The following is a 27,081-nucleotide window of genomic DNA, read 5'->3' as shown; positions in this document are numbered from 1 at the left end:
TACGGTTGCCTTTCTGGGCTGTGCGCGCACACTGAAGCCAGCTCATGTTCATTTTCTCATCAACCAACAGCCCCAAGTCCTTCTCCACAGGGCTGCTCTGAATCTCTTCTCTGCCCAACCTGTAGCTGTGCCTGGGATTGCTCCGACCCAGGTGTAGGACCTTGCACTTGGCATGGTTAAACTCCATGAGGTTGGCATCAGCCCACCTCACAAGCGTGTCAAGGTCCCTCTGGATGGCATTCCTTCCCTCCAGTGTATCAACTGAACCACACAGCTTGGTGTCATCGGCAAACTTGCTGAGGGTGCACTCAATCCCACTGTCCATGTCAGCGACAAAGATGTTGAACAAGACCGGTCCCAACACCGATCCCTGGGGGACACCACTCGTTACTGGTCTCCAGCCGGACACTGAGCCATTGACCACAACTCTTTGCGTGCGGCCATCCAGCCAGTTCTTCATCCACTGAGTGGTCCATCCATGAAATTGATGTCTCTCCAATTTAGAGACAAGGATGTCATGCATTCAAGGTGTTGAATGCTTTGCACAAGTCCAGGTAGGTGACATCAACTGCTCTACCCCTGTCCATCAGTTCTGGAGCCTCATCATAAAAGGCCACCAAATTGGTCAGGCAGGATTTCCCCTTAGTGAAGCCATGCTGGCTGTCACCAAGCACCTTGTTGTTTTTCATGTGCCTTAGCATGCCTTCCAGGGGAATCTGCTCCAAGGTTTTGCCAGGCACAGAGGTGAGACTGACTGCTCTGTATTTACCCGGGTCATCAATTTTCCCCTTCTTGAAAATGAGGGTTATATTTTCCCTTTCTCCAGTCATTGGGAACATGATTATCAAATATGATGGCCAGCGGCTTCGCAACTTCATTTGCCAGCTCCTTCAGGACCCACGAATGGATTTCATCGGGACCCATGGACTTGTGCACGTTCAGATTTTTAAGATGGTCTCGAACCAGATCCTCTCCTACAGGGGGCCCAAGGTCTTCATTCACACAGTCCCTGCATCTGCCTTCCAAGACTTGGGTGGTTTGGTCAGAGCCTTTGCCAGTGAAGACCGACGCAAAGAAGTCATTCAGAACCTCAGCCTTCTCCAAATCCTGTGTAGCTTGTTCTCCCAAGAGCTTCCTGAGGGGGCTTACGCTGTCCCTAATCTGTTTTTTATTTGCTACTTACCTGTAGAATCCCTTACCTCTTTCATGATACTTGGTACAACAGGACCCTGATCCATACTGGGAACCTCTATGTACAGACAAAATGTAAGCAGTGCTACTGTGAAAGGGACTGCTTAACCACAAGTGATAAATATAATCTATTAAAAACCTATTAATTTCTGATGGCTCACCATGAAGTTGTATTTAGCCTGTTTAGGTCATCAAAACACTGTTTTTCGTGTTCTTGCCATGGATAGAAGAATATGTGCTCCATCTTGTCTAATGCCACTGCTATTTGTATCCATTTATTTACTTTAAACATGAATAATGTTGGAGTCACCTTAACCAAAGCACCTTCTATTAGCTGGTACTTCAACAGTCCAGAGCTCCCTGAGCAAGAGTCATCTGATATAAGGAAGCCTCTGACTCACCAAGTGACATCCTCTGTCCAGAAATATTTGCCTGTAACCTTACTGGTGCTCACACATAATTCTAACCACGGCACTACCCGCAGCACACAAACCAAACACTGCTGTGCTCTCCTGACCATCTGTGAAAGCCTACATATACTCAAGCCTAGCACATACAAAAGCACTAACAAAAAATGCAGTCTGCCAACACTGGTCCAAACTCGCTGTTAACCTGAAAATCCTCCTTATGGCCTAGAAATAAGGATAGGTGTGCTTAAAACACAAAAAACGAGACAGTGGAGGAACGAAGAGGCTGCTGATAACAGTTAACAAGGACATTTGGGACCAGTAACTGTGTGGGTATATCAATAAGAAAGACACTCAGTTTTGAAGATGTTCCTCCTTTCTGAGCCCTGCTTGTGTGTAGACTGTTTACTTGATCTTGTGAATAGAGGAATTATTACCTGGAGCATCTGTATCTCATATGGTACACAGTAAAGGAGCTGTTTCTCATAAAGTGCAGATAAATAACACGTACTTGATAAATCTTGTGGCTGTAGTCTTTAGCAAGGCTGAAGGAGAAGTTAGACTTCACAGCTGAGCTGATGCAATAGCTCATGGCTGCCAAGAAAGAGTCCTACCCATTCCTCTCTGTGGAACCTTTTTTAGGTCCTGCTCCCCTAGTGACCCAGTCAGATGACTTAACCAGTAGTAAATATTCCTTTTATATTTGCTGGGTATGCTTTCCAGGAGATGCCAGAATCAAAAAAATAAAAATAAAAAGGCACAGGATCTTATGATCTGGAAAGGGATCAACCCATCTGGCTAACAGAGGAGGTAACCTCAACTTGATTGTCATCCCATCTGGAAATGCCCTGCATGACAGAGAGGAGGGATGTATTATGGAGGGAGGGATCAGGCTCCCACATTCCGCTGCTGTGCACTATCTCCAACATTTTGTCCTCAGCATCCTTCTAGTGAATGCGGTGCAGAAGGTAAAGCATGCAGAGCTGCAGAAATACAGAAAAACTCCAGAGTACCTTTCATAAATGTGTTTATTTTAAATGGGTTCTTGCTTGTGCTGTTTCAATTCTACTTGAAGAGCACAGCAAGAAGCCAGTTTCTCCAACAGCTCTGGCTACCACCTGGGAAAAAATACTTGTGGTAGGCTGTGGTGCAAGTAGGACTCCTCTCCCTGCTGTTTATGGCTAGCAGGACAACAATACAGCGGACATCTCATGGGACCAATGAGAATTCTTATAAAGGAAAGCAAAATACCAGGTAAAAGTAACATCTGAATCAAGGTCTTCACAGAGAGCTTCAAGCTCTGTTCATGTTAGGTTGGAAGGTGATCCCTACCTCATTGCTCTCTGCATGGTATCTGTGAATTCACATTCAGGTCACTGCTGTGAGTACTGAAACTGTGCTATTGTGCTACTGTCCAGAGTTTGTTCAGTGTCACTTCAAGATGAGAGGTATGTGTCAACACTGCCTCCAATATTAAAACTCTTCAAACTATCAGATGGGTATTACACCAATGCTATGTGCTTCACACAGATCGTTGGGAAGATACAACTGTAGGTAACTGATGACTTCTCTCCCTCCTTTCCATCAAAAGACTGCAAGACAGGTCCCTGTTCTGTCCCTTCACCAGCTTTGGCTATGGAGAAGACACCTTGGTAAAAACAGTAAGTCAGCAGGGTCAAGCAATGGTACAAAGAAAAAGAATTCTTAGGTTTATCGTTTTGCTGCTTGTTGGAAACAGCAGGTTTAAGAACAAGTCTATCCAGAAGAAAAGAGATCCACCTCCAAATGCTTGATGAGACAAGAAGGAAAAGTATTTCGTCCTCTTAAGGGATCTAGTCTCCAGAACCTAGAAATATGCTCAGTGAAACTATGTTATCAAGGCTGTGTTACAAATCAGTAGTAATGTTCTTGTCCTTCTCTGCCATAAGTAATTCTTGGGCATTAGCAGCCTCCAGCACAAGCAAACAAAGAGAGAACAACAGTTCAGTCCTTAGAAAGGGGGGCAGTCCAGCTGGAAGTTAAGTTTACAGTCATCTGGGCAAAGAGCTAGAGGTTAAGCATGCATACATTTCACAACTGAGACTGCTCATGAAAGACCAGCTGGCAGCTAAATGTTTTTCTGAAGCTTCCCACAGGAAGAGAAGGAAAATATCTTCCTTTGGTCTGGCAAAACTAATCACTGTAATCAAAGCTGGAGTTTAAATGGCTTGCAAAACTGTTCCCAACTTCCAGGGCTGCCAGCCCCAAAGCACTGAAGAGTCATGAATCAGGTCCCACCAAGATCAAGTCTTTTTTCTTGCTGAATTTTGATCACTTACGAATTTATATTTAGAAGTGTTCCTCTGTGATAAGGAGAACTCGATACTTTGCTGTGACTTGTAGTTATCATAAATATAAAAATCAAAGCACCCCATGACAGCTGTTTGAAGAAAGCCTGAAAACAAATAAAATCAAGAATGCAGAGGAAAGAAAACCCACAGTGACTGCAAAGACACTTTCAGCAAATATGCTAGTTAGGTAAACAGGAGTCCAAGCAGCACAGAAAACGGAAATGATCTGCATAAATAAGATAATCAAAACATATTTTCATCCACATCTCACGGGTAGAGATCTAAAGAAGCTCATGAATTTTATTCCACTGCTGCTCTTCTGGACAATGAGAGCACTCTTGGAATAAAAAGTGAGCTGTACACAGACCTGAGATGCTGTGGATGATCACAGGAATGAAGGTCAGGAAAGAGGACTAAACCAGACCACACTTTTCCATCACTCCACCTGACCTTCCCTCCCAGGCTACTCATCCACTCCAAGCCACACTGACAGTTTTTGGCATGTAGGAATGTGTTTCCAAAAGTAAGTGGCAGGGCGTTGGAAGAACCTCCCTTCTCATATTTCTCTTTCTCCCCACTCTCCAGCAATGTCTGCCAACATGTTCAAGAAATAATTTAGCTAAAGGACAGAGAAAATAATCTAACAGAAAATTAATACAGTAGTATAATTACTTAACACACAGTTAACATCTCAAGCCATGTTCAAGCATCCCAGCTTGCAAACACAGTATCATTCTAGATTGACAATGTCAATCCATTTTGTCTTCTCCATCCAAATCCCATGTACCTGGCCAAGTGATACTCTCATTTCCTAAATGGAGGCCATTCGTACAGACTTTTAAACCAAGATAAAGTTTCCTGACATGGTATCATCCCTCCAGTGTAAAGCAAATATCATCCTTTTCACTTTGCAGTTTTCCCCAACTCACTCCATGCAACCACTCTTGAACAGTAGTCCTGGCAAGAAGATTTCTGTTCAGGTAGTGATTCTGTTTTGGACAAGTCTTCAGATAAACTTCAGCACTGTGTTGCCTGTGTGGTATACTTTAAAACAGGTCGTATGCAAAAAGATCAAAAAAGTAGAGTAATAAGTGTTATAAAGGGGACTAAAGTATTTTAGTACAACATGACAGATGTCTTAAAAATAATATGGATGGTCTTTTGTACCGGGTATTTCCTCATGTGCTCTTGAAAAAGGGAGAACACCACACACTAAACACCACTGCCTTCTAGCCTCCAGATTACTATTTCAGATTTGAAATCTTACTCAAGTCATTAATTTTAGCAATGAATTGCTCCTAAAAGGAGATTTTGGTATGTTTCAATCTTGCAACACCTTTTAAAACTAGAGAACAAGAAGGTAATGTCCCCTGACATTCCCACATCTTGTATCATTGTTCACAAAACTGTATGGAAAAACTGTAGCATAATTAAAAGATCTTTAAGGTTTTCATCTTTAGGAGTAGGATCAGCCTAGACTAGCTCCTTAAAGGAAGTTCAAAGGCCACACACAAACCACTCTCATGGTAATCACATATACCAGCAAGGCACATTATCCAAATTGAGTCAGACCTATTTGTCTGTGGGCCTGAAACAGTAACAGAAGATGTCAAGTACAGAGCAGAGTTGGGCACAGACTGAGCAAATGGCTGGAAATGAGGATAAGGCAGAAACTCATCCCTCAGAGTATGTACACTTTAAATGATTAAACAGCCCAGGGACTTTGAGGAGACATGGGTTTTCACCTAGCAAAACAGTATCTAAGAGCATTTCACATCATGGCTCACCAGAAGGCAGCTGCGGCTCAGACTGTGAAGCTGCATTGGCCACAGCTCTGTGGACATCCTTCACTGAAGTCGTGACACAAGCAGCAGCTTCTTTACTCCTGCAGTGAATAAGAGCTTTGCTGCTGCAATGACTAAGGGTTTAAACTGCATTTGTGAGAGACTGTCTGCAAACTGTCCCAAACAAGCGGCCAGTGTTTCCAGGACAGGTTTCCCCATCTCCTGACACTTTTAGTCTCTTCAGTCTGCAGAGAACTTCCTGTCAGATTGTATACAACCAGCACAAACAGGTCTCCTTGCCTGGAGCAGTAAGTGGCCCTATGGAGCTAAGCCATGCAGAAACCCCAGCCATGCTACTGAGTTTTCTCCAGGCTGCTCTTGAACACCTCTGCACTGCTATCACTGCACACATGTAAGAGCCCAATAAGGAAGCAGAGCAAGACACACATACCACAAGGAAGAATTTACAACAAAGTTCTCTGGCTCTTCATGATAGTCATCTAAGGGAAACATCAATTTTGTTTACCACTGTGATGTGACATTTCACAGGCCACATCATATCCCTTGCATACTTACCTTGAAATATAACTGTCATTTTCAAGCCTCAGGCAGACAGCAGCCTTGCAGACAACAAATCCATGACCCCAGCTTCCATCCTGTTTATAGCATGTTGCAATGCTTTCTCAGAAAATGAAATATTTAGTAAAAGAAATGAAGAAAAAGCAGGTACTTTATTCAAGAGCTGATGGTCAAGGTAGGACAGCTCAACTACAAGTACTGCCACTGAAAATAACGTCACTATGAAAAAGCACATACACCAGGCTTAATTTGCATCAAACATGGCTCAGCAAAAAATTCATGAGGAAAGAAAATCTGGTTAGCACAGTGATGCTGTACTTCTGGAGCCTGTTCTCTAGAGAGCAGGCTCAAATGCATAGCAGCCACAGCCTTTTCTTGTTATTGGCCTCATACACTCCTAAGGCCTCTGCAAAAATCATAGACATGCCCAGGGCTCAGAAGGGTACACATTGCTAACAGTAAGTTTATCACAAATCACATCTGAAGAGTTTTCCCAGGGCTGCCCAGGAAAGCTTGCACGCATCTGCTTGTACTATACAGTACTAAGTCTGTGGGGATTTTACTATAGAAAAAACACACAGGGTTGTTTTTTTGAGTTTTTTTAAAGCGTTCTTCCATGTGAGAGTCAGCTTTTATGAGATGGGTATGAAGCAATCTAGTCAAACCCTGGTCTGCACAAAGGCAGTGGGTGCCAATATTCTCCTTCTCCTGGGAGCAGGATCATTGCTTTAGCCAGTAACAGTCAATCTTCCAATAAAGGGCATGAAACTGTGCAAGACGAGAGAAGAAACAAGTCCTGAAGTCATATACAACACAACAAAATAATTCCTCTTAGTTCAGGTGTGCCTCTAGAAGCAGGCAGCCCAAGGAACAAAAATACACTTGGCAAAGGCCACCACAAACCATTCCAGTATGCAGGATGACCGCGTGAACTGGTGTCCTAAGGTTATAACCAAGCGCACGAAAGGCACATAAAGAGAGAGAGCGCCTGTCACTAACGTCTGCGCAACAGGGTTTCAGTTTTTAAAGCCACGTCTCGCAGAACCCCCGACGCTGGCGCTGACAGCTGGGTTCCGGCAGCAGCCGCTGGCTGGCAGCACGCCGGCAGCGCCACGGGACTGGGTCGTCCCTCCTGGGGTCTGGGCTGGATCCGTTCTGGGCCGCGGACTCCTCCCGCCGCCATCCAGCATGCTCCGTCCCGGCAGCGGCAGCCGCAGCTTGCCTAATAAGGCCACACGCGAGTTGACTGGCTGGCGGGGAGGTCACCCAGTGTTTACCTTGCGCGGCGGCAGCCGGAGCCTGCCTGCCTGCCCACCTACCCACCAGCCCCGACAGGCCCCGCTGGCCCCCCTCAGCCGCTGGGCACCGCCAGCGCGGCCTGCCCCTCAGCACCAGCAGCCCCGGAGCTCTGGCTGCTCCCACGCGGGAGGGTAAGCTCCGCCGGCACCCCGCTGCCGAGGGAGACGTACTTCGGCTTTACCAGAGGCAGAGCGAAAGTGCAGAGAGTTCAGGTACAGTTTTCGCCGCAGTACATTTTAGGTCCAATAGGCTGGAAAAAAAAATCAGGTTTCTCGCTGCGTGAGTTGCTTGAAAGTAGGGCAGCAGCGAGGGGATAAACAGCCACCTTCACAGTGCCGAGGTGGCTGACAGGTACTTGTCAAACATCAGAACCAAGGGAACTAGATGAAAGGAAGGTGCAGATACTCATCTGAACACTACTACTTAATTATTTAATGCTTTTTATCAGTTACAGTGAGATTCACTGCAATTCAGACAGGTGGCTTCAAAAGTAATGACTTACTGTCCCCAAAATAGCTGTATTTAGCAAAAATAAACCCCAACCCTTGCTTCTGCTGCTCACTGTCTCTCCTGTGATTCAGACTAGTTTTTCCTTTATACCTTAAGGTAATTTCAAGATGCTCGATTTGGACCGCATCCTATTCTTCTTCCCAGCACAGAGTCTGCAAGGAAAGCCAGGAGACCGCACCCTGGTTAGAGCCGGCAGACAGAGGAGAGCCGTACAGATCACCCTCTCCAAGGGGCTGCTCAGAATGGCTTTTTCCCTACAGGTCAGTACAGGCAGTGCATTTCTGTCCTTTATTCCCTCCCGTGACTGGCACTGAGCAGTAAAATACCAGGACAGTTCAGATATTATTTGTACCCTGATACTTCTAAAATTGGCATTCAATTTCCTAAGCACTTTGCTGTCTTGAATGAAGCATCCCCAGTGAGGGCACTGCCGGAGAGCTCGCAAGTCCCCAGGCAGCAGGGACAGGCACAGAGAGTGCAGGTCTATGGGAGGGTGCTGGGCAGCAAACTGAGCATCCTGCCCATAGTCCTGGAGACTTTGTAGTTCTTGTATTTTGTAAACTCCATATCTTAGCTTCTCAGTACTAGCAAAACAATACCACCCTGCTGGGTATTTAAACCCTGTAAGGTTTAAATACCTACCTAACACTATGAGATATAACAATACATCTACCTGGTATTTCTCACAGCCAGAAAAATCCCTTAACACACAGAGAGTAAAACTAAACTGTGATTATCACCCCACTGAAAGAAATCAAACTACCACAGTTATGTCCTGTTTCTGCAATGAACCTGGGGTTCACATGATTATAATTAAAAGCATTAACATCTATGGCCAACTCACTCTTTAAATAGTGCATGTTTAAAAATGCAGCTGGGAATCATGCTGACAGTTTGTAGGCTTATTATTTCAGGATGAAGCTCTGCCTAGATGCACACACAGATCTTGGCTCAGAACTGCTGATTTTCTGCTCAAAGTCTATTCTCACCCAATATATGCTTCAGGAATACAAAGAAGTGGGACACATGCATTCAGAAAAGGGCCAGTCAGACACAAGTATACACAAGTGGTCCTAAAATAAGCTAACTCACTTTGTGTCCAGTTTGCTTAGATCAGCAGCACAGTATGCTCTTATGACTATAATCAATAATGAATGCTGCAGGAAACTAAACAACACATTAGGAATGAGATAAACTCTGTCATGGGTGGCAAGGCAGTAGAACAGGTTGCCCAGAGAAGCTGTGGCTGCCCCATCCCTAGCAGTGCTCAAGGCCAGGTTGGACGAGGAGCAACCTGGTCTAGTGGGAGGTGTCCCTGCCTGTGGCAGAGGGTTGACAGTAGATCTTGCAGGTCCCTTCCAACCCAAACTAGTGTATAATTCTATGTGCATTAGACCCATTAACAGAGTTTTAAGGAAGAAGTCAGGGTAACCCTGAACTATGGAAGTCAGTCAACACTTCACAGACATACAGGCTGGGATGAGAGAAAACCTATTGGGCTTGGACTACCTGCTAGAGGAAAAAGGTTCACCCATTTGTTTCTAGTCTCTCAGAGTGAGAGACACTGACAGGTGTCTAGGTGCCAGGGGGAGCATTGTCTCTCCTCTTTGTTAAAAAGGAGAATGTCAATAAACTTGGGCACACCCAGGAAAAAAAAACAAAAACTGACACTCTTACCGGTGACACAAGTTAATTTAGGACCGTTTGTGTAACTGCACACTAGCAGTTGCTTTCAAATGCTTTTATGCTTTCGCAGTTTTAATCTTAAATAGGAGATAAAGTAACAGCTGACTTTTCTCCATTCTAACACTCCCATTTTCCATCTTTGCTCACAGACATTAAAAATTCCAAAGGACAGGATTGAGGAAAGAACTTCTGGGACAGTTTAGAAATACAGCAGTGTCTCCTCCACTGTGCTAAAGATGGAAAACAATAAAAAAAAGTTAGCATTTTTTAATCCATATTCTGAATACCCTATATGCAAAATGACATCTAAGCAATAGGGAAGTTACCCTCACAAAGCAGAATGGCTTTTTCATTTCTCAGTACAATGCACGGTTTTATACTCAGTTATACCTGTCTGGTGCAAAGCTAGCAAGTAAAGTTCTTTCTCCAGGAACAGGGCAGAAATGTAATTTTGGCAAAATCTATGCATATCAAAGGTGATGCTGAAAGAACAGAGTAATGGCTCATGTAACTACTTAACCTTTAAATCAAAGTTGAAGATTTTTTTTCCTCATACACTCCTCTCTCACTCACACGAGAGGAAATACATCTACCACATAATCAACAATTACGTGCTGCAGGCACACATTCACTGAGAAAACAGGTGGGGTTTCGGTGAGGTAACGAAGAGCTGTTCTTTCCCTGGTGTACAGATGGTCAGTTCAAGCTCAAAAGCAAAACCATCATGACTTTGTTTAAATGAAATGTGGTGAGCAAAGAAACAGCTTACAAATGAAAGAACAAGGGCAGCTGCTTATGGAGCCAGGAGGTCTGTTACAGTCCAGCTTCCTGAAACCACCTTGGGAAAGTATAGAGGACAGCCGCTGAGGCTGGTGCAACCTTGATGCCGGTGTGATGGCTGTAAGGGAATGCTCAGGCACACCACACCTTTTACTGTCACAGGGAAGGAGCTCAGCTCTACTTACCCCAAATGTCACACATCTTCCTGAGACTGGACTGCCATTCCCAGCTCTACTCCTTTTAGTCTCCTAGCTATCGTCACTGCTAATCCCCCTCTCCTGATTTTATTTCTGTGGACCTCTGCATACTTCACCTTCCTCCTGCACCCCATACTAAGGGTAATCAGACTGCACTCGTCAGTATCTCCAAATCTGCCTCTACTTCCACAAATCTCTACACTTCTACCCCCAGCTCTTCTCTTGCTCTCACTTCAGACTCTCCCATCAGAGACCCAGTCCCACCCCACTGGCTCTCTTTGCCCACTCTACCCCTCCCCAAACCAGGCCACCTAACTGAGCAGAGTTTTGGTTTCCTTCTCCAGGAGGCTTCAGTAAAGGGCTGCCTAATTTAGCACAGTTAGAATCATAAAATCATATGATTTTATCACATTATATCAACTGGTTTGGGTTGGAAAGGACCTTCAAGATCATCTAGTTCCAACCCCCTGCCACAGGCAGGGACACTTTCCACTAGACCAGGTTCAAAGCCCTGTCCAGCCTGGCCTTGAAAGCTGCCAGGGATGGAGCATCCACAGCTTCTCTGGGTGACCTGTGCCAATGCCTCACCAACCTCACAGTGAAGAACTTCTATCTAGTCTAAATCTACCCTCTTTCAGTTTAAAGCCATTCCCCCTTGTCCTATCACTACACGCTCTGTAAATAATCCCTCTCCAGCATTTTGTAGGCCCCCTTTATGTACTGGAAGGCTGCTCTATGGTCTCCCTAGAGCCTTCTCTTCTTCAGGCTGAAAAAGCCCAGCTCTCTCAACCAGTCTTCACAGGAGATGTACTCCAGCCCTCTAATCATCCTTATGGCCCTCCTCTGGACTCGCTCCAACAGGTCCATGTCCTTCTTATGTACTTGATAGTTACTCTCCCCTCTACTACGCAAGATCTGGACAATGGAAACTAAACCTGCATTCATGAGACCTGAACCAACCTGGGGCACACAGAGCACACTATGGAGCAGGCCAACAGCTGAAGCGCAATAGTGTAAGGATACTGATAGTCTTGGACATTTTTCTTTTGCAGGTAAATTTCCTTCACCAGTAAACTTGTCTGTCCCATGAATAGCATCAAAGGAACGCTGTGCTGTTTGAAGAGAGCCACTGAGCATATGTAATGGAAAAAGAAAACAGACATCACTTAAAGAAAGGCCAGGCAGTGTGAGCAAATCAGAGTTGGAAAAAATGAAGGTCTCCCTAGATGTCTTGATGGTTACTGGCTATTAAAGTAATATACTAACAACCAGCTACATAAAGGTGCTAGACTAGGTCCTTGCAAGGCAGGCCTTACAACTCGGGTTTTGAAAATACACCTACAGTAGCATTTGTCTAAAAGTGAAGCAAAACCACTGCTGAGGAATCCTGTATTAAAATCAGAGATGTGCACAGCACAATGCTTCTTAGCCAGCAGGACACAGTGGGACACAGCCCTGTGCCAGGTGATGCTACAAAATCATCAGTCACTAGGGGCCTGTCATGTGTGAGCACAGTCTAGCGCTGAGCCAAGTGTTCTGCTAGCACAGATGAGGCAGCAATATGTTTAGCTGCTGCAGGAAGACAACACTCAGGAGGGCTGCAAAAGCCAGCAGCGAAATGCAGCAGGTTCTGCAGCAAGACTTCTCTTTACCACCCACATCACACTCAAGGACCTTGCAGTTCTCAGGGGCAATAGGATCACAGAATCATGGAATACCAGATTGGAAGGGACCTCAAGGACCATATGGTCCAATCTATCTTAGTCTTTCCTGTCCAGCTGAATCTTGGAAGTGTCCAACATCTGGGAATCTGTCACTTCCCTGGGGATATTATTCCAGTGGCTGATTGTTCTGAGTGTGAATATATTTTCTCATATCTGATCAGAATCTCCCCAGGAGTAGCTTGTGCCCATTACCTCCTCTTTTCCATGTGACTCCTTGTAAAAAGGTAATTTCCATCGTCTTTGTATCCAACCTTTAAATACTGGAATATGGTGGTAAGGTCTTCCTTGAGCTTTCTTAAGGCTGAACAAACCCAGCTCTCTCAGCCTTTCCTCATATGACAGACTTCCCAGTCCTTTGAGCATTTTTGTGGCCCTTCTCTGGACCCTCTCCAGCCTGTCCACGTCTCTTTTTGCACAGGAGGAACCAAAACTGGACACAGTATCCCAGATGTGGCCTGACAAGCACTGAGTGGGATAATGACATCTTATCTCTGCTGGTGATGCCCTTGTTGATGCAAGCCAGCATCCTGTTAGCTTTCTTTGCTGCAGCTGCACACTATCCACTCATATTGAGCTTCTTGTCCACCAGGACCTTTCCAGAGAGCTGCTCCCTAGCTAGGTAGGCCCCATCCTGTGCTGCACTCTTGGATTGTGCTTACCCAGGTGCAAAACCTTACACTTGTCCCTGTTGAATTTCATAAGGTTCTTGTTCACTCACTCTTCCAGCCTATAATAATAAGATAGAATAAGCTAGATAAGCTTATTCTACAGAGTGGGTCTCCCTTTTAAAGTGTCCACTTCCCTGCTCAGTTTGGTATCAGCAAACTCATCAAGACACACTTGATGCCGTCTTCTGCATTAATTATGAAAATATTAAACAGCATTGGGCCCAACGCTGATCCCTGAAGGACCCCACTAGTGACAGGCTGCCAGTTTGAAAAAGAGCTATTTATCACACCCTCTGGTTGTGGACAGCCAGTCAGTTCTCCACCCACCACACAGACCACTTGTCTAGATTATAACACATCAGTTTCCCTAGAAGAAGGCTGTGAGAAACCTTATCTTAGCCTTCTCCCAGCCTTCTGGAACATCCCTTGATCTCCACAACTTCCCAAAGATTATGAAGAGCAGCCTCCCAGTGACATCAACCAGCTCATTTAACAGCCTCAGGTGGATATTGCCAGGGCCCGTTGATTTGTAGGGGTCAAGCTCCTGTAATAGTTCCAGTACAAACTCTTCCTTTACTGATGCTGGATCTGTGTTTTTATAAACCTGGATTTTTGTTCCCAAGACCAAATGTGCTGGTAAAGACAGAGGTGAAGAAAGTGCTGAGAATTTCTGCCTTTTTAGTGTTGTTGATGACTTAATTCAGCTCTCCTGATTAACAGTGGGCCAGTATTTTCCTACTGTTCCTGCTTGTTGTTTATGTACCTGAAGAACCCTTTCTTGTAGTTTTTAATATCTCTTGTCAATTTCAATTCAGCTTGAGGTTTTGCTTTCCTAAGTGCATCTCTGCGCACCCTGGCAATGCCCTTGTACTTCTCAACAGGTATTCATTTTTCCATATTTGGCACACTTCTCTTTTGGTTTTGAGCAGACTCAGAAGCTTGCAGTTTAGGCAAGAGGGTCTCTTGCCCCACCTATTTCCCTTATCTTTAAAGGGAACAAACTGGTTTTGTGCTTCCAATAGAGCATTCTTGAACATCTCCCAGCACTTCAGCTCCTTTATCCTCCAGGGAAGCTTCCCATGGAATCCCTCTCAACTCAGCTCTGAATGAGCTCAAGCTTGCCCTTTTAAAATCTAAACCTCTGGTCTTAGTACTAACCTTCAGCAGAGTCAGCCAGATCCCAAACTACTGTGATCACCACAGCTAACACTGGCACTAGCCGAGATACTACAAAGCGGGTTTTCTTGGTTTGAGAGCAGCAGCTCCAGCAGTGCCTCATTCCTGGTTGGCACATCTAACATTTGTTTGTGGAAGCAGTCCTCTAGGCATTCCAGGAACTTGATGGATGACATTTAAGCTGCTGTATAGTTCTTCCAACAATTGAGATGTTACAAGCCTTGGGGAATTTTGGGGTGCATGGACCCTGAGAAGCTTCATTGTTAAAGTACTCCACCATCCTCCCAGTCTCCACAGCCACAGCTAAGGCTGCTCCCACAGTTTGCAATCCAAGCAATAAAGAGCAATTGTGTGTGAGCTTCAGCACCTTAAGAAAACACATATGGGAAACATACACAAGAAATTAACTGAAATGCACCTACTTTATTGTCAGCACAGTGTCCTACTCACAGTGTGCAGAAAGGTATCCTCATAGCATGAAAATAGTTGTTCTTCCTACAACAAGAAGCCTCCATGAGCCATTTGGGAGCTTTATTTTGGCACACCATCACTACTGGCACATTTACTGTTGAGTTCTGTATCAATGTCTCGCACAAAGCATTTTGAAGTCCAAGCAAGATGCTTGTTTTCCTCACTGCCTTTCTATACCTGGTCTAGTATAGTGCTAGTGGAAGAACTGAATAAAATTAAGCAGTATAAGAGTTAGGTAATCCAGCAGTTTATCTAAATAAATTATTTAGTAATTTACATTGCACTTCAGCTTACACATGTCTTGCTTTGACTTAAAAAAATTCTTAAATAGTAAACAGAAAAAAAGCTCAGTCAATGCTACAATTCAAGACATTTAGACTATCTTGTAAGCGCATTGTTTGCCAATGGCCTTAACTCAAACTACAGCAGTGTTTTAAACTCCCATGGAAAGTATGCCTGCATTAAAGCTCACTACAAGAAACTTAAACATCTTGACAGCATGTGGCCATGCATGAGATCACTGCGAAAAGCTGCAGTGTTTTCTGCAGTTCTTTATTTTTGTTTCCTGGGCAGTTTCAAACTGTAACCAGCAGCTTATACCCAAAAGTCTGGATGTCAAGACAGCAAAAACTGGAGTCCAGGAGTTGCATTAGCTCACAATATGTAGTAAGATAACAAAATCCTATCCAAGGAGATCCAGAACACTAGAATGATATTTAATGAAGGCTGAACAAAACTAGAGGATTGCTTCTAGAGAGGACACTACATAGGGATTTCACTTGGAAATCATAACTTCATTTTTATAGTCAAATTCTCACTTTCTTCCCTCAAGGATATACGTGTGTGTGAAACTATTCTATTAAACAGTTTGGCATATGTAAGTTCTTAGCTAGTTCCTTTTCTGAGAGCTTTTTGTTTGCCAAGAATTATCTGTATTTCTTGCAAGTCATTATGAGAAATGGTGTGAGAGCATCCAGCTGCTGATATTTGAAGGGTCTGAGGGTGTGTGAAAGCCATCTAAATAGAAACTAGATTTCACAAAATGTTAACAGGAAAAAAAGTTTGCTAGGTTGGGAGACTTTTTGAAAATTTTTTTTTCATCTATTGACTGTAAGAAAATTTTCTGTTGAAATGAGCTCACAACTCTCTGAAAGAGTCTTATTCACCTATCCTATCTTTCTGTCCTGTAATTTGGGAAACAAAGAAAAGCAGAAGACAGGCAGCCTGGTAGGTAACCTTAAAAAATTACTTCCAAACATAGAAAGGCAAGGAAGAGAAGGGATGCCAAGGTGAATCAGCACCAGGAATGACAGAAATCTACGTCCGTGTAGACCACTGCCTTGTTTTATTTAAAAAGTCATTATTTAACATAAGCAGTTATTTCTCTGTATTAGTGATAAACTATTAGTTGTGGTGCTTGCTTTCTATGGGTGAAGCATGCCACTGAGGGTGTTCCACATTCAATACTTTGTGGCAAATAGCAGTAACATCCAGCAACACACTGTTAAATACTGTAACAAAATTATCCCTTCCCCAGAAAAATAAAATGTACGTTTTATTTCTATTTCCCTATCTAAAGGCTTAACAGCTCCTGTTCAGAGACATTTTTTTCCCCTTAATATTTTAGATTGTGAAAAAAATAAGTAAGTGTGGGGTCCATACAGGATACTTCAATTTTCAAGTTTAGAGACTGGAACAGGACTTGGACTTCCTTTCAGTTACCCTTACTAAGAGATAGGGTTTGGAAAATAATATGGTAAGAAGAACCCTGAACAGATTTTACATCCCCTTGTGTCACAATAATATATAGCTATACCCATCTCCATCTTCTGGAACTGCTACAAATACTCTTTCCCTCCTCCCCCACAATTTTTAATACCATCGAGTGTCATGCCAATTTATTCTCTGCCTTTCCAAGCACTGGCAGTATTAATTTATCAGGATGGAATCCTATAAATACTCTTATTCCAACTTTACCTTTGCTGTAACTACAGAGCATGCTGATTACCTCTGCCATAGATAAAAGCTACTTACACAATGTGCAGCCAATATACAAACACAGCCCTTTATCTGTTAGAACTGAGCCACCATACTCCATTAAGCTCCAGTTAGATTACAGTTTTTAGTGTGAGGTGGCACAACCCCCCTCCATGGCAGGGGGTTGGAGCTAGGTGATCTTAAGGTCCCTTTCAACCTTAACTATTCTATGATTCTGTATCAAAAATTATTTGAATGCCTACTGCTGCTACTCCTTTTTGGTCAAATATTAAAACACTATATTAGTTTTAGCCTCTAATATTAGTTTCCCTGTGAATTTGCTATACAGAAGCAATACTCAAGCCATCCAACATCTCAAGACCAGTCTTAGGTTGATTTGGTGTCCAGCTTAGGTTTTTAGGAAATCTCTTGAGACCCATTACAGGTTTACAAAGCAGTGGTACTGCTACTAAAGTGGTGGTGGTGAAGGACATTCACAACTAATTCCAGGCAATTTCTTGAAAAATTTGAAGGCAGAACACAAAAGCATTGGCTCCCACGCTTGCCAACTGACCAAAGACTTATGTGACTGAAGCACCACGTGAAACGGATATTTTAACATACCTTAGTCTTTGACAGTTTTTGTACAACTGCCTTCAAGGACACCAAGACACAGATATGCCGTATCCTACAACATCAAGGATCATAGAAGATGCTGTGATCTCTCCCTCAATGTATCCTACTTGCTGTTAAATGGCTCCAGTACATGACAACTTTTTTCAAACTGTTGGTTCAGCAGGTTGGAGGAAGCTGTCTTCTGGCAGAGAAAGACAAATGCCAGTACAGGTGCACCCCTTTCCTGGCAAGTAGTTTATCTAAATAAGATTAAGCTTTTCTGACCTCCTCTACCTACCCAGAGCTTGGGTTAAATGAAAGGGTTACCTATCCAGCCCCTCTGATACTAACAGGACATAGCAGAGTAAACAGCCCTGCCCTCTTAATACACAGCAGTGGAACTCAGAAAAAAACCAAAACAAAACAGGCAGACTCCTGACACCACTCAAACAACATCAGTTGTTTTGAGCATTATCATTGATAACGGAAGTCAGTTTTGCATGAGAAAGCCAGATACCATATCTTTAAAAGCAACTGTTAATATATACAGAGGTTAATTTACAGGATGTTTGTACAGCCCATTAAAAAGAACTAAGAAGTCAGATGAACAAGTTAGAAATGAGCAAGTTAGAAGATAATGACTTCTACTTTAACAAGTTTAATCTGACATTGCTCTAACGATAATACTAATCACTTTATGATACAGCACTAAAGAAAAACATTGAACAGCTTTAGAAAAAGAACACAGAATAGTTTTCCTCCTGCTCTCCACAGTCCGATATACATCAACAGTATACAATACATCAGATATGTATTGAAACCATGCTGATAAAACATCCTAATTCAAAGCTTAAAACCAGCACATTGACAGCTCTATTAACAGCACAAGTAAAACATCTATCATTCCATAAAGCCTTGAAATTGTGTTTAATATTTCAGTTCTAAATTTGGTTCCTGCTTGAGGAAAATAATAACTAAAAATTCTACTAGCATTCAGGGCTTCTTGTTAGAATAGATTTGATCTGATTTAAGAAGTAAATACTTTGTACAAACAATAGAGATTTTTTTTCCTTTTTTTTTTTTTTCCTTTCTGCTATTACCTTTACAGCCATGAACTGACTAGGTAACTTCTTAAGTTAGCCATATAGGCAAAGGAAGGAAGCCAGATGACAAAGAATGTCTGAAACTAGATTTGCCCAATAAAGTTCTTTTAGATAAACCCAACTCTATTTGTCTAGAAATGACTGATCTTGCAGTCTTGATTCTCAAATAAAAGCCTACAGAAATAAAACCTTCCAAAGAGAAGACAAATAACTAAAATTTCCTAGTTCCCCCAGATACAACAAACAGCCATGGACTGCTCAGGTACTGGTTTTATAGCCTCCCCCTGTTTAACAGGCTGTAAACTCCTTATTTCTTTCTCCTGTAAAACAGTTACTTTCTCACCCTCCCCTCTCCACTGAAGGAATACCATACCAGCAAGCTCTTCTTTGACAGTTCAATGCAGGGCTGATTAAAATGAGTAGTTTTTCATAACTTCTGTTTAACCTTGAAATCTGCTGCTTCTATTTCAGGCCTGATGAAGTGGTGGTGTGCCTGCAAGCTTGTCTCATTTTTTCCCCCCATACCAGCTGGTCTAATAAATTACCTCTTCCTAACAACCTCATGTTAGCCATGTCCTTAGATCAAACACAGCAAAACACCATTATGTTACTTCAAACTTGTATTAAACCCTGACAAAGAGTACTTCTGGTTTAAGAAATAATAAAAACCAAAGTCACCCGAACTACTACCTTGCATTGTAAAGGTAGTTGTTCAACTTCTCCACTCATCACATGCAAGATAGTTTATATGCAAGGAAAGACTCACTTACTAAAGTACCTTCCAGCAACACAAGCATTTTCTGTTTAAACTGCTCTCAATGTGAAAAAAAAAGAAATACATTGACTGGACATTTTAGCAAGTTTGAGGTGACTCCAGGGCTGATGCTTAGGTTCCTAAACTGTCTGCTATAGAGCATGAGTTCAAAACAACCAGTTTCCATGATTTAAATTTCAAAGCAACTTTTCCTCTTAACTTGAGAAAGGGAAGTGAGGTGGGGAGTGTGAGGAACAGTTTGCTGCAGATAAATCACCTCTTTTCAGTCTATGGGTATAAGGTCTTTTTTTTTTAAGGTCTGGCAGTTGGAAGCTTAACTCCCCTTTCAGACATGCCTTTATTTGGAAACAGTGCAGGAGCAGGCAGGGCTTTTTCATAAATACTGCCTGGCCACATGCAAACAGCAACTTGGTAAAATGAGTGGCAGCTCTGCACAACCAACACAGCCATATGCTCCTCTAACTGTTGCTGGACAGAAAAACAAGAGTTTAGGGTTTGAAAAAACAAACAAAACCCACCCCTTTGTAATTGCTCATTAATCATTAAAGGAAAGAGGGGAATTCTGGCCTCTGCTTTTAGAAAGGGACCAGAGCTCTATATAAATCCTGCAAAGCTTGAAGCTCACACAGTTATACTCCTTAGGACACTAATTGCCTGTACCACAGTGCTATCTTCAGGACTGCAGCGTGTTTGCTCTTGACAGCAAGTACTGGCTTCAGATAAGAGGGCACAGTCCTATGAAATGCACAGGCAGCACTGGTTATGAATGCGAGGGGGACAGGGAGCTAACTGAAGTGCTGATAAATGGCTGGACATGAAACTTCAAATCAGGCACCATCAGTGTACCAGAAAGCAGGAATGAGCCGCATCTTGCGCACTGATTGGTGTTAGTGCTTGTGTATTCATTGCAATACCTGCAAGATGGCTCCTTGAGATCACATCCCCCTTCTTCCCGCAGACAGACTATTTTTACACAGCCATTGACCAGCTCACTTTGACAAAAATAACCGGAACTAAAACTTGAGGCCAGCCATCTTCCTGATACTCCTGACTTCCAGGAGGCTCAGGAACATAGCAGCAGAGGAGACCAGGTGAGAAGAGGTGACCCCAAGAATTTGAAGTTAGAACCTGACATGAAGTGCAACACCAGGATCTCTTTGCATTTCCCTTCTCCACAGTGCTTTCTCTCACACCAAGAAATGCTCCCAGCTAGAAAAGTTACAATACCTTCATCAGATTTTCTTTTGGAAAAAGAAAAAAAGAAAAAAAGGACTCAAGCAAGTTCCATTCAGGTTTTCATCCCCATCTTCTTCCTGTCAGATACTGCCAAGGTCAGACACAAGAACCATACAAAAAGGTATCAAAGCAGAACAGCAAGAGGAGGTTATCTATTTAAAGGTACTTTCATTTTCTTCAGAAAAAGAACTGTTGTTCCAGAAGTTAAAGTTTACAGTCTGCACAATTTTTAGCTTGGATTATCGCCTATGTTTGAAGCACTGGTTTAGTGCTGCTGAGTTGAGGAGAAAATGTCCACTTTATTGCAGATGCCTAACACTGGTTCTGTGTGGACAATCACCACCACAGCAGCCTCCTACTTCCAAACTTTCTAGACCACAGGGTCCATGGAAACACCTGACTTTAATGACAGAAACCATTCACATCCATCTTCTGATGGATGGTTGATTTGATTATATCAGGCCTTAGGCCTGTGCATACTGCTCATCTTGGAAGATTAGAATCCCAAAGAATCTCTTGAATCATATGTGGTCTGCATCTGCATGAAAACAGAGATTCCCCATCTAGAAAGTGAACAATTTAAACAAGAAAACCAAGTACAACAGCAACATAAGAATGAGGCAACTATGGGAGAAAGGAGGGGAAATGCATACTGGAAAAAACCTTAATTTGCTAAGGAAAAGCCTGGACTTCAAACAAACAAGCTTTTACTCCCAGAGGGACAGACTTGTGATCAAGGTTTGGCATCTGTTCAGTTCCTCCTCCATGGCAAATGGCCTTGCTGCCTCCTGCATTGATGCTATCAACACAGCTTTGGCTGCCTGGAAGCTACATTTGAAAGGCTGTCGACCAGAGCAGTCTTGAACTTTGTTTTCCATCATGAAGCACATCTTGCAAATGTTATTTTTATTTTTCCTGCCTGAGCTCATTTAGAGAAGCCACACAATTAAAGAGGCAAGCTTAAAGCAGGAAGAGGTGGTTGGGGGAGAGAGTTTCTGTGGCACAAGTCCCTTTGTAATAAAAGAACTCAAGACGGGGCAGTAAGTGTGGAAGAATTCATGCTTACTTAATCGCAAAACCCACAAGATTAGGTAAGTGATAAATCTGCTGTCTTCTCAGAGGATTCCAAAGACCTCTGTCAAAAAGGAAGCTTGTGTTTTACACCCAAACCAAACACTGCCTCTTTAGTCACCCTACAACAAGGGCTGCTGAAAGCTGAGGTTAGTAAGTTATTTTCCTTCTCCCAAAATTGCAGTATGTCTCAGTAGACATTAGCAATTTCTTGTTGCACTCCCCCAGCTGGTGAGAACTCTTGGGAGCATGATTTCTAATATTCTGAAATTTAAGATTTCTGCATTTTTATGGCCATGTAGCATCTCTATTAGATTGCTGAGGAGTTGCCTCTTAAGCTTTCAATTTCAATATTCTTTTTTTTAAGATTTCAGTTTCAAAACAAGTTGGAAAGATTTTCTTAAAATCTCACAGACCCTCAGAATCCTATTTAGCATGTTTTGATATTTTCAGTTGTTTTCAGGCTTTTTGCTGGGATTTAAGAGCCACTTCGTCTGTGTTTATAGTGTTTACTGTTCCTTGCTCTGGCAAAATAAAGGGGGTGATCAGCTGCTCTACTTCCTTGACCAAAACAAGTTACTAGTTTGGTTTAGATTTTAACTTTACACTACATTAAAAAAAAAAATAAAAAAGTTCCAAGTATTATTTTGTTCATCTTCATCTGTGGAAGGGCTCTCCTGTTCAAAGGGTCCTGTGTTACAGACCTTGATTCAAGATATATAGTAACATGTTCTTCCTTTTCATCCTTTCTAGTTAAGAAACGAAGTATGTATAATTTGAATTGGAACATTAATTTCAGTAAGGTCCTAACATCTAAGACTTTACCCTGATTCCAGGGAAGCTAGAATCCTGTTCAGTATTTCCGCCCATCATACCACAAGGACACGTATGTGGGATTTGCTTTAGCATGGCTTCTACAGTTTCAATCGATGCTGTGGAAAAAAAATGCAATAAGGAAAATAAAGAGTACACTGACCACCACCTAAAGTTAGAGATTTTTCAATTTATTTCTGCCAAGTGGGACTAGAACTGTGACCTCTGTATATCGCTCCAACCCCTCAGCAATTCTGACAGCATTATAAAATACTGCTATCCTACAAAAGAGAAACCATATCCTTTTCATAACTCTTTTGAGAGTAACAGTGTATCTTAAAGCAAAAATCCTTAAAACTGGTTGCTACCTTGAGTAAGTAAGGTTACTGTAGTATTAGTATTCCCAGTAATAAGTCTAGGGAACATTACAGATCGCATTTAACAACTGGCAGCTTTCAAGAGAGCCACCACGTGCTTCCCAGTCCAGCAGGGCACTTTATGGCAAGCAAGCAAGCCAGAAACTGGGACCAGTTCAGTAACAAAAAATAAGCACAAAAGAAATGATCAGCAGCTTAACTACTTGAAGTTGATTCATTTCCACAGTAGCTGGATGTAAATACTTCCTGTTCTCTACACTGGTTAGACTTTCAGTTCAGAGAATATGTAAGAGACTGAGAACCTACATCCAATATTGTGGCGCCCTCCCTTCTTGTGTTATGTAAAAACTAGTGCGAGAGCATGTTCAGCCTAGTTAGCCAAGAATTTAACCTTCTCTGTAATTAACTGTGGTGTCTGACATCATCATCCCTTCCAGGTTCTCTTAAAATTTTAATAGCCTGGTTTATGAATATTCATTTGCCAGCATTACACTTCCAGGGATTTATGAAAACCCAATGGCATGTCAGTTCCTAAATAGGTTTCATTATTCCTGTTGCTTCTTTAGCATATTTATTACAAGCCAATTTTATGCTGTCAGAAAGCGCATCGAGCCTGCAGTTGGTCCAACCATCTACGTCATTTCATAGAGATTAATAGACACAGCAGACATGTGAGTGCTACTGCTAAGGATGCCTATTAATTCCTCCACTAGACATGATGCTTCTTCACAGGCCTCATCAGTTCTAGGCTATAAAACCTGTTTCTCCCTTATCTCCTCTTGTTTCGCTCCTCCTACACGTCACTGCAGTTACAGGCGAAGCACGCGACAACCAGCCCTTCAAAGCCTGCTTCTGTGTGAGAGAATAGTCACCCAGACCAGGAGGGGTTTATGAGATGTGTACAGACAACTATTTCATGCAGTCAGCTTGCTTCAGCAAGTGCTATGAGCCAGATGAAACTGGCACACTGCAAAAGCTAAATAAAGTTTGTGACACATTATTCCATTACCAAGAGGCATAAACAGTTCTTCTGTACCACAAAGTATAATTTGTTTGACAGTTGTTCATTTTTTTTCAGACTCTGACACTGCTGCAGTTTTAAACCACTGATTGGACATCACAGACCCAACCATGCCCAGATGTAAAGCATCCCCAGTTCTGAAAGGACAGCTTAAGAAAAGTTCATAGTGGAAGTAGATTGAAAACTCTTACAAACGTGAATCAGGCAATGAAAGTTTAGAGCACAATTTGTAAGATGTGAAATTTAAGGCTACATTAGATGGATTTTTAATTATTTAGAAGCTTCCTCCCGATATTCACACAAACTGGAAAGCCAAATAGTATTTGTCATTTCTCTTATCTGTACCTTGGCTGTGCTTCTACTTTGTCAGCAGAAAGGCAGCTCAAGAAAGCTCAGAACTACTTCTGTCACTTCCTAACAAAATAAATTCAAATAGATCTTTCTGAAGGCATCGTAAAACCTTACCTTAGAATAACTGATTCAATTATGTGATTTTCCCCTCACTACCACCACTTCAGAACAAACATGGTAAGAGGTTTGAGCTGTCATAAATGAGCATTCAAAACAGAAAGACTGCTCCAAATATTTACAAAGCAATAGAAAGATCTCAATTTGGAAGAGTCATTTGGCAAACACAATATTTAAAGGTGTCTCCAAATGAAATCTGTAGACTACTCAAAGTTAGCAGGAGAAAAGGGGGAGACAAACGCAGATAAAGAATAACTTAGGTAATAAAGATTATCATCCCTGAAGGGAAAGGGAGGGGAAATTAGAGACCAGCAACTTCAGTAATGAAGAAAGGTCAGAAGTCCTGAAGGATGTAATCATGATCCTGTTTTAAAAAGGGAAAGGCTAAAATTGTGACTGATACAATGGCTTATTGGCCAGTCCAGAAAGTTTGAAGTACCATAAATAAAATGTCTTTACAGAACATCATCACCTGCAATTTTTCATGTGATGCTTCCTCTAAGTCCCAGCCCACAGCTTTGACAAGAGACTGGCACTTGGGAATAGAATTGTAAGTTCTTACCAAAACCTGACGAAAAGCTTTGCGCTCCAGGCAGTCCTGAACACTGATCAGGGTACAGCAAGCACAGCATCACTGTGGTTGAATTACAATGTTTCTGGTTTGCTTCTGTAGAGGAGCCAGGTTATTTAGCCTTGTTTTTTTCTTTCACAGCCTTCTTTGGGGAGGGAATAATTTATGCTATGTCTTCGGAACACAAAGACCTATTGTCAAAGTCACAAGCTGCCTGTTTGCCCTAACAGGGATAGATCCTTTGTGGTGCAGGAGGGAGGGATCTCCTTTAGAAGCAGAATGGAGGTTTTGTTGTTGTTGTTATATTGAAAAACAACAGAAGGTTGCAATAATTTGCGTCAAGAAGCCCTGAGCTAAGTTTGGTATTTTGCTTTGCTAAGAGCTCCAAAAGGAGGAGAAAAAGGCCAAAACCAAGTCTGCCCTGCAAAACTCTAAACACACATCCCCCTACACCACATTCACTTCACTTTTTTTTTAAGAGACTTGCAAGCTAAGTCTCCAGCCTGCAATCACAACAGGTGTGGTTACTTGTCAGCCCTTAAAGCTAAACATATACAACACTTGGCAGGTGGTTGTAGGAAGGACTTTTAGCGTTAAGGAAAAACATGATAGGCTGGGTAAACTTGAATGTTCTGATACTCTCATAGGATAGACAGCCATGTTGGCCAGGGTCAGGGTCCTGAACCATGTAAATATTTCCAAACCTTTAGAGCTTGTCTGCCTCTATAACACCATCCACAGGGAGGACAGCTTGATGGCCATGGGAACAGTACCAACTACATTGTTTTTTACTGTACTCTACTGAACACACTTAACTCACTGTGAACTGACAAAATTACTCCTCTGTGTCAGGAAGAGCCACACATCTGCCCAGCAGGAACTGCAGTAAAGCATCCCGTTGCAGTCAGAAGGGCACATCTCAGCTCCATCGGCTTTCATGGTTAGGTTTCAGCCCACCAGTCTTGGGATATGGCAAGGGCCATGCTTAAATTTTGCTCCCCTGCTATCAGGGAAATAGTGTTCAACACAAAAATCCAGGTTCATGTAAGCAATGGAGACATCAGAAAACTGCTTGGTGATTCAACTAATTATCACATGTCACAAGAGAGAAGCAATTCGGAAGTGTTAATCAATCCAGAGTTCATTTCAACTCAGACCATTTGTTAATCTCTGAAGTTGAGCAGCAGGTTGCATTTCACAGCCACTGAATCAAAGATACGAATGAGCAAAATATCTTGAGATACTAGTGAGGCATTGTCAGAGTATACGATGTAAATGAAGTCATGTTGAGAGCAAGTCATTTATGCCTCCTAGGGTGTAATCCTATGATGCAATATTCAGATTAATCTTAGACTATTATCCCAGCATATCAGCCCTGTATGTTCCCAGCAGAGAGGTGACCCAAAGATCCTGTTTAAACTAGCCCATTTATCCAATCAAGACAGTAAAAACAAAAGCATGAGAAAGCTCTTCTCTTAAGTGCTTCCCTTGGTTCTCCCTGAAAACAGCTCTAGGTTTTCATCCTAATGCCTGCTCCCTAATCCTTGATCCCTCCCAGCTCCTTCTTTCTCTCTTCTCTCTCTCTGTTTCTCTGCAGCCTCACAGAGGGAGCAAGTGGCTTGCTGTAGAAGGATACTTGAGACACCAGGAAGACAAGCCAGGGCAACTAAGCCTAATAGACCTTGATTTATCTTAAGTATTTGCTGACAGGAATGTGCATAGAGTCACTTTTTTCTCTGACAATTAACTTCCACTGATTTGCGTTGTCATGATATTTCATTGTCTGCATTCAATCTTGCATCATCAGAGGCAATCGCAAGTCACTTGTGTCTACTCAATTACTGCCCCTACATTTAAATCAGAAATACTTATCCACTTAATGTTTTAATAGAAACTAGCTACTTCTGTGTTGGCTTCAATCAACCTGTGAAGTTCCTGTGATATCAAACATAAGTCTTTCATAGCTGCACTTCAAAATTATGCCCTAACTTTACTTACACCTATTTTTACTGAAGTCCAAACAACCCAGCACAGGCAGTATAGAAACCTTTGTAATTGTTCTGGGTTTGTCTGGGATACGGCAGCTCTTCCCCGACTCCTCCCAAACCCCTCTATCAGCACCCACACTGGCATAGCCATGGTAAGCAAGACTGGGCAACCCACAGAGAAGAAGGGGAAAAGGTTCTCAAGAGAGCAGAGAGAGACAGTTCCCCTATCTGTGTGGCCATGTTGCCAACTGACACACATGAAAA

The 27,081-nt window shown here is 42.5% G+C and overlaps 1 protein-coding gene and 1 long non-coding RNA gene across 21 annotated transcripts in view; one reads left to right on the top strand and one right to left on the bottom strand.

Annotated features, from left to right (window-relative positions):
- The window catches only part of SVIL (supervillin), a 144,349-nt gene that overhangs the window by 74,974 nt on the left and 42,294 nt on the right, over positions 1-27,081 (bottom strand). The window lies entirely within an intron of this gene.
- LOC134162964 (uncharacterized) lies at positions 7,624-19,055 on the top strand. The gene is made up of 5 exons (XR_009964507.1): positions 7,624-7,802; positions 8,197-8,360; positions 11,816-12,000; positions 17,419-17,625; positions 18,969-19,055. It is a non-coding gene; the product is annotated as an uncharacterized LOC134162964 (long non-coding RNA).

This window comes from Pezoporus occidentalis, unplaced genomic scaffold (assembly GCF_034315485.1).
Source record: "Pezoporus occidentalis ecotype Australia unplaced genomic scaffold, CSIRO_AGI_Poc_V1 ctg195, whole genome shotgun sequence".
In the NCBI taxonomy this organism is placed as follows: Eukaryota; Metazoa; Chordata; class Aves; order Psittaciformes; family Psittacidae; genus Pezoporus; species Pezoporus occidentalis.
This window is presented reverse-complemented; position numbering and strand designations above follow the sequence as displayed.